A 7,443-nucleotide genomic window follows, 5' to 3' on the forward strand; every position below is an offset into this window, starting at 1 on the left:
AAAATATGTAAAAAATAAAATATGTAAAAACTATATTCAAATGGTATATTTGCATACAATATTTACCAAAATAGTGCAAATGGTCTACCATCATTTAGGCAGTGAAAACTGTGGCTTAAAAGGGCAGTCTCATGTACAGTGGCGGCCGCCCTTAGTCTACGGCGGCCGCCTCCACAGTTAATTTTCAAATGCGTTTAGACAATGATCTATTTGGAGGTCTGTCATGTCAACCTTTGATTGTAATTTCTGTGCCTAACCATGGTAATGAGTTGATCATGAGTAGTTGGGAATCTAGGGGCTCCATGACATAGTATTTATGTCCTAAATTAATCTTTCTGGTCATTTTTCTAGGGGAAAAAGTGAGGAGCACAGAAATATGAAGTGAACAGAAGAAGGACAACTTCTCCCGTTTTATCATCGATCCTTTGGCGAGTATAGAAAACCTCCAGGTGATTACACATGCCCTTGACAGCGTCGCCTACGATCCATTTCAATATCTGTCTTATCCACTTTTGACTGTACGTTCTGTGCCTAACCATGGTGATGACCACGGATAATGGGGAATCAGGTTTCGATTCTAGAGAGAGGGAGACATTAGATAAACAGCTAATACATCCAAGAAAGGCATCAGGTGCGCAAATTACCCACTCCATACTCGGAGAGTTAGTGAAAAAAAAGCTGTGTTAGGATTTGTGTTGCCTCTTTACCTCACTGCCTGTACCAAGATGACCACCTATTCAGTAAGCAAGCTTGAAAGGGCAATTGATTGCACCTAGCTGTGCTCTTTTTAAAAGACTATCATTCCCAATTAGTATTTGCCCTTGCAAAGTACTATTTACCTTGTCTCCTACTCTGTTTCCTGTCTGTAGTTCTGCTTGTCTTTGATACCTGCCTGCCTTTGGACTACTCTACCTCTCTCTGGCTCAGATCTTGGAACTGTGATCTTGATTACTCTGCCTCTCTCCTTCCCCAACCTTGGAACCGTGAAATTGACTAAGCTGCCACACCCTACCATGACCTCGGAATTGGACCCCACTATTTATACTCATTTAGGATCCAGATTCAAGGTATGGGTTGGACTATACTCCCCACCTCGTCCTAGCAGGTTTGTCTCCTGGACACAGCAATGTACACAAATGTAAAAAAACATATTTGAGGTACATTGTCAATCAGTGGTTGCTATAGAACTGAGGTTCCCCATGCCCAGGCAGGCAAAACATTCCACTCCTGCTGTGAGAAGTTATCCTGTTGATTCTCTGCCCATTTCATTGCCTGTGGAACCTCCTCCTTCTTGCCCACATTCACCTCTATCGCCCCAGAGACAATGTGGCTAGGAAGTGAGAGAGAGACCTAATCAGATAGCCAGGCTTAAGCATGAGACCGGATATTGTGCCACACAATAGACACTGATACCTTCTCATAGCATTATGTGAGAGTCCAATGTCTGTATTTTAGCTCTGTGGCCATGTTGTTAGTAGTGGTGAGGGATTTGAGAGTTTAAACATAATTGAAAACTTTCTGACTCATGTCGACCCCAGGGATTACCAAAGGCAACTGACATGTCTTATCCAGGTTTTTTTTTAAAAGAATCAGGATTTTACTTCAGGACGACATTACTGGGAAGTGGACTAGTTAATCAGGGATCTGAAGGGTAGGGAGGAATGTCCTTTCCCAGTATTGAAAGGAAGGTAGACCAGTCCTTCCTTGGGTTTTATAAGAAGTCAAGGTGTTTGCGCATTTGTGATAAATAGCATTCAGTGATACAATACATGACTAACAAACACAGATATATCCTGAACCTCCCTTGCAGAGATTAGGAATATACCTGGACTATGAGGCTGGCAAGATGTATTTTTATCAGTTGTGTTACTTGATTAGACATTACAGTACACACCTTCACTGCCACATTCACTGAGCCTCGTCTGCTGCATTCTGTGTATATAATTATGGCTGGGTCAGAATCATGAGGTTGGAATACTGATCACTGACCAGCAGAGGAAAGCCATATAAAAAGTATATATGTAGTTGCTGGATCTATCTGAGCACTGATTTCAGGGGTCTCACCTAAAATTCAAGGAGTCGAATCCCTGCCTGAAGTAACAGTATCCGCTTACAAACTGCGGTGATGCTAAGGCTCTGTGGAACCAAGACTATAGATTTTGGGCATCCTTCATGCTAATTCAAGCTTCAATATTGTATATTAAAATGCATGCAGTTAAAAAACTTGTATTTGGATCTTGGGATTAAGATGGTGGTCCAACGTGATGCAAAATACTACATGTCCCAATTTCCAGAGGTCCGAACCATTTACTTTGAAAAATGAGATACTTCAGCTTTTTCTGGGGTTTCGAGCCAAATTCAGCAGGAGTCTGATCCCTGGAGTAACTTTACACTACCCCATACCCTCATCATGCTAGGGCTCGGTGGATTCAGGAATAGGGACTCCTAGTTTCTCAAACCTCATATTACACGTGGCATTGGAGATTAATTGGCCCACTTAATATAAATTAAATAAGGACTGGTAAGACAACAGGAGTCACTCAGAAGTGAGGAACAAGACTCAAGAGTCAGGAAAGGCCAAATGATACAGTAATTCTAAGTAGGAAAATGAAAAAAATCACATGAGATAGAAAAGATTGAAAAGTTCAGAATTGTTTTATTTTTGTTATTTATTGTTATTTTATTGGCACAGGTTCAGCTAACTGAGCGTCATGCAGAAAATGAGAAGGGAAAATGAATTAAAAGGCGTACAGAGAATAATAAGTGATTTGGGGACTACGACTGGTCCAAACTCCACAGCGGAGTACAATATATTGATTAATTTAATAGAAGTTAAAAGAAATATATTGATTGTTGCCACCGTTGATTCAGCTAACTGAGCCTCATAGATTGATTGAAGGATGGGAAAAGGCATTAAATAGTAACTGAGCAGGGGTTTAGACTAAGAGAAATGTTCTGGACTCAGCAGTGGAGTACAAAATATTGATTATTGATGATAAATTGAATTTGAAATTCGAAGAAAAAAATTGATTGATTGCAAATGCTGGTTCAGCAAACTGAGCCTCGAACACAAATTGAGATGGGAAAAAGCATTGAAGGAGTATAGGGTAAATGAGCAGGGGTTTAGACTAGGAAGACTGCTCTGGACTCCGGAGTAGAGTACAATATATTTATTATTGATGATTAATTTAATAGAAGTTAGAAGAAAAAAATTGATTGTTTCCACTGACAGTTTAGCTACAGTAAGTAAGCCTCATATATAAATTCAGAAGGAATGTGTTTCAACCAAGGTCCATAGAAACACCCTTGTCTAGGAAATAAAGATATGAATATGCGTTTCATTTAAATTCTATAGTACACGCATGCACATAAAATTCTTCTCAATTATTAATAAATAACATTCTCACAATTATTTTACAGGTGAAACTGCACAAGAGCCAGCCCGAAGAAGATGTTAGTTGAAGAATATTGTTTATTTGGAAGAATATTGACGAACATTGTACTGTATTATTTCACAAAGTTTTTTTTTTATTTATCTCAAAATCGTAATTTTCTGTAATCTAGTATAAAATGTCATACTTTAAAAACTCCCTCACGGGAGATGGGGAGCAGCACTGAAGAGGGAATCTAAAGAAAAAGAAAATTGCAGACGGCCAGCGCGCATTTTATACTATACTTTAAAAAACATTTAGTCATCTGAAGTTTTTAGGGGAATAAGTGGTGGGTTACTTTGAATTAAATGGAATATCATATGAACGTGAATAAGGGATGGGTTGTATTGCATTTAGATTACTACTAGCGCCACCTATAATTACTGCAGAGAACTACGACTGATGCTAAAAACTACATTTTTTGTGGTCACGGCATTGAGTGACTTTCTCACTGAGTTCAGTAATTGATATTTAACACAAATAGTGGTCACAGAGTCTGACTGTGTCTGAAATTAACTCAACGTAGCTAAACTTTGCAGCAGCATCATTTGACAGTTATTTTACAGAGTGTGACATTTCTCATTTATGTTACTCAGCTTCAGGTTCCTCTGTAGTGCAGGATACTCCTGGACCTGTGCTCTGCATCCAGGATAGGTATAAACTCAATATCCCTCCTGGGAAGCCAACCAACACATTACTAATTTAGTCCTGGCAGAAGTTATATGTTTAGAAGAAAAATGCAGCACTCTCATGGTCTTCGTGCAAAGGCTAATTTAATCACAGATCAATGTTTCAGTCCTAAAATGTGGACCGTTCTCAAGATATGGAAAAGCAAACCACAGAAATATCCAGAAACCCTCAGGAAGGGGAGGAGTTCATCAAACAGTGGTTGCTAAGAGCCCTGTAAACACTCACCGGGTTCCAATCTAATCACCTATCTATGGAGTGTATGGAGTTATGCTTCATCTACTGCATTTAATGTTAGTGAATTCTGTAAGCTTAATAAAACCTGTTTATTCACAGACACATTTTGGCATTTTTATCACATATTATAATCTAAATAAAAATAACCATTAAATTGGGTTTTACTTTTTAGAACAAATTACTCTGTGCAAGATTACTCCTGTTCAATATATTGTGTCTTTTTTCATTACAATAGTATTAACCAATTTTGGCTCTTGAGGAAAAGTAAAATACAAATCCTTATTAAGATGAGGACTTATATGAATTCCATTTCACAGTCCATTGCGATCAAGCTGCTTAAAATCATAACACTGACAAGAGCATCTTTCCTTAAAATTATTATAATTGTAATAACATGCTCCTGCTAAAGACTTATTTAATTAACAGTACTTCTAGAATTGAAGTAGGTGCAAAAAAAACGTTGTTTTTTTTTTTTTGTAACTTAGATTTTATTGCATTGTTCCAAACAAGTGATACAGAATACAGTATACATTACATTCATTTTTAGTGTTAATCTCCGCTATAGACAGTACCGTATGTCAGCTCGTGAGACATATCAAAACGTTGTTTTAATGGTTAAACAGCATTGTGTATATTTAAATGTAACATAGGTCTCCCCCCCTCCCCCCCACACCCATTCTGTGAGATGTACTACTGGTTAGTGCTGTTTGTGGTGTGGTCATACCTTCCAGGAGAGCTGAGTGGTCCGCGATGGTGTGGGGAACAGGACAGGCTTTTGGTGAACTTTTGTGTACACTCATGGGTGTCAGCGCCTCCAGTTGTGGTGGCTCCAGGATTTCCAGAGACAGTCCCCACCAGAACAGACTTCTTTCACCCCCCTGCCCAATAAATGGAGAACTCTGGCAGGGGTATATAAAACAAAGAGCTTTTTTTGGGCAGTCACTGCAGATGGTATACAGCGGATGCAGATGGATGTCAGAGGGTCCCAGGCCTCTGGGTGGTGCTGGGTTCTCTGCGATCTCTTTTACCAGCCAGCCCAGGAGGGACTGACTGACATGTCTCACTCCCAGCCGGGAGGAGCAGCACACACCTCCTCTCCCTAGGAGGGGTGGAAGAGAACTCTCTATATTTTGGCACTTCCTCTCTGAGACTCCAGAAGGGGAGGGCACAAGGACTGTACCATGATTGGCTGTACACAGACCCTGAGTCACCACCACTTGTCACTCAGAGAGTCAGCATGAGAGGGGTGGGGGGGGGGTCAATGCCCCTAGGATAGCCTGCCACAGCCTGTAGCTATCAGGGCTTACATGACAGGAGGCCCAGAGGCAGTCTGGACCAGCCATGCTACATAAAATAGCAGGCTGATATACATATTACACAATCTATTGTTGCAACTTTATTTGTGCCGATTATACATACTGAATCAGTACTTGCTGTACACAGAAATATCTTAGTGTTACTTTAGCACTAGTAATTTCTATATATTTTGGGAGCTAAATAAAATAACAATTCCAGCAAATGTTTCCTACTACTGTATATGTTTTTTTTTAAGAAACAAAAGGAAAGTAACCTTTTATCTGACAAAACCAGTAAGAATATATGCAACAATTCACATAAATACATTTGTAGTTGATGTTGTCATACAGTATATTCTGATGCATAAGGAAATTGTATCCAATAGATTTTTTACACTGTATTAGTTCTGTACATACAAAGTACAATTTCTTTATCACTGGGACTTTCAACAACTTCATTTTTTAAAGGCATTATAATGCAGACAAACAACTTTGTTACCCACTTTACCTTGGCAACTGATTTTTCTTTTGTCCATGGCTTAATCTGTAGATTGCTGGTGCTGATTGATCCCAGCAGCATCCCACACAAAAGCCGCCTGCATCTCAAATACTTGCCGAAAGAATTCCTGCTCAATTGGGTAATTTGCCACTAAAGCGATGTTCACTATATTTATTTAATATCATAGAATGAAGAGAAATTGCACACAACATTTTGAGGGGATGACCCTTTCTCTGACAGGTGTAAGAGAGGGCCACCCCACAAAATATTGTGTGCAATTTCTCTGCATTCTATAATGTGAAATAAATACAGTGTTTATCGCTTTGATAGAAAAGTAGCCAGTTGTACAATGATGCTTTTGTAAGGCATTATAATGTAGCCTGTAAAAAGTGGCACATGGTTAGAGTAACAATAATTAATCAGAAGAATATACATAATTGTATGTGTAGCCAGGACTGGTTCTTGGCTACAAGTCTGCACTCACTGGCAGTAAGCACTGGTAAGAGCAGGCCTGCCAGTACTTATTATGGGTTTACCTCACTCCCAGCAGTGCCCTTGAGTGACAGGTGAGGAGGTACAACTAGGCCTGAGTTCACCCAATCCTGGGTCGGACCTTGTGCCCTCCTCCTGGCTGTACTTAAGGGGATTGCCGCCCAAATTTAGTCAGTGCCTCTCCCCACTTGAGAGAGGCAGGTCACACACAGGTTGACTGAATACTGGCATTCCCTGTTCCTCTTCCCCTTGGGGGAGAGTGAGTGTGCACCTTTCCCATGATCCTAATAGAGGATCAGGGAAGAGTAAGGACTGTTGTGGGGGCCCTTGACCCATAGTTTAGGTCCAGGTACCATCCTACTGCTGTATATAACACCAGAGACTGCATAGGGAAGAAACCTGCTGTGACTGCATTGAGCTGAACAGAATAAACCATTCCAGTTATTATACCTCCTGCATAGTTTGTGATCTTTCTGGGGAAGGAGAGGGGATTGTATTCTACCGTAGGAGATCGCCTCCATATATCTGGAACCTACGGCAGATGGAGGCGCTGTACCACTAGAGATCTATGTCGGGTATGTACCTCAGAAGCTTGTCCTGTGAGCCCACAAACATCGGCGGACAACTCAGCCCTCCTGTTTACCAACAGGTAGCATGCACCAAATACCATTACATATGCATATTTATATATACAGTCAAATAATAGGGCATTGACTTAATTTGCAAAGAAATTCAATGAAGGGTGAAAGCTGTCCAGATGTGGTTCAGTACAAAGATAATTAGATGAGTCACTATGGCAATT

The 7,443-nt window shown here is 40.2% G+C and overlaps 1 long non-coding RNA gene across 1 annotated transcript; it reads left to right on the top strand.

The window, feature by feature from the left end:
- The first annotated feature begins 349 nt into the window (after positions 1-349).
- On the top strand, positions 350-4,443 carry LOC142472048 (uncharacterized). Its single transcript, XR_012789578.1, has 3 exons — positions 350-449; positions 870-1,067; positions 3,421-4,443. It is a non-coding gene; the product is annotated as an uncharacterized LOC142472048 (long non-coding RNA).
- The last annotated feature ends 3,000 nt before the right edge of the window (positions 4,444-7,443 follow it).

The sequence above is a fragment of the Ascaphus truei genome, chromosome 1 (assembly GCF_040206685.1).
Source record: "Ascaphus truei isolate aAscTru1 chromosome 1, aAscTru1.hap1, whole genome shotgun sequence".
NCBI lineage: Eukaryota > Metazoa > Chordata > Amphibia > Anura > Ascaphidae > Ascaphus > Ascaphus truei.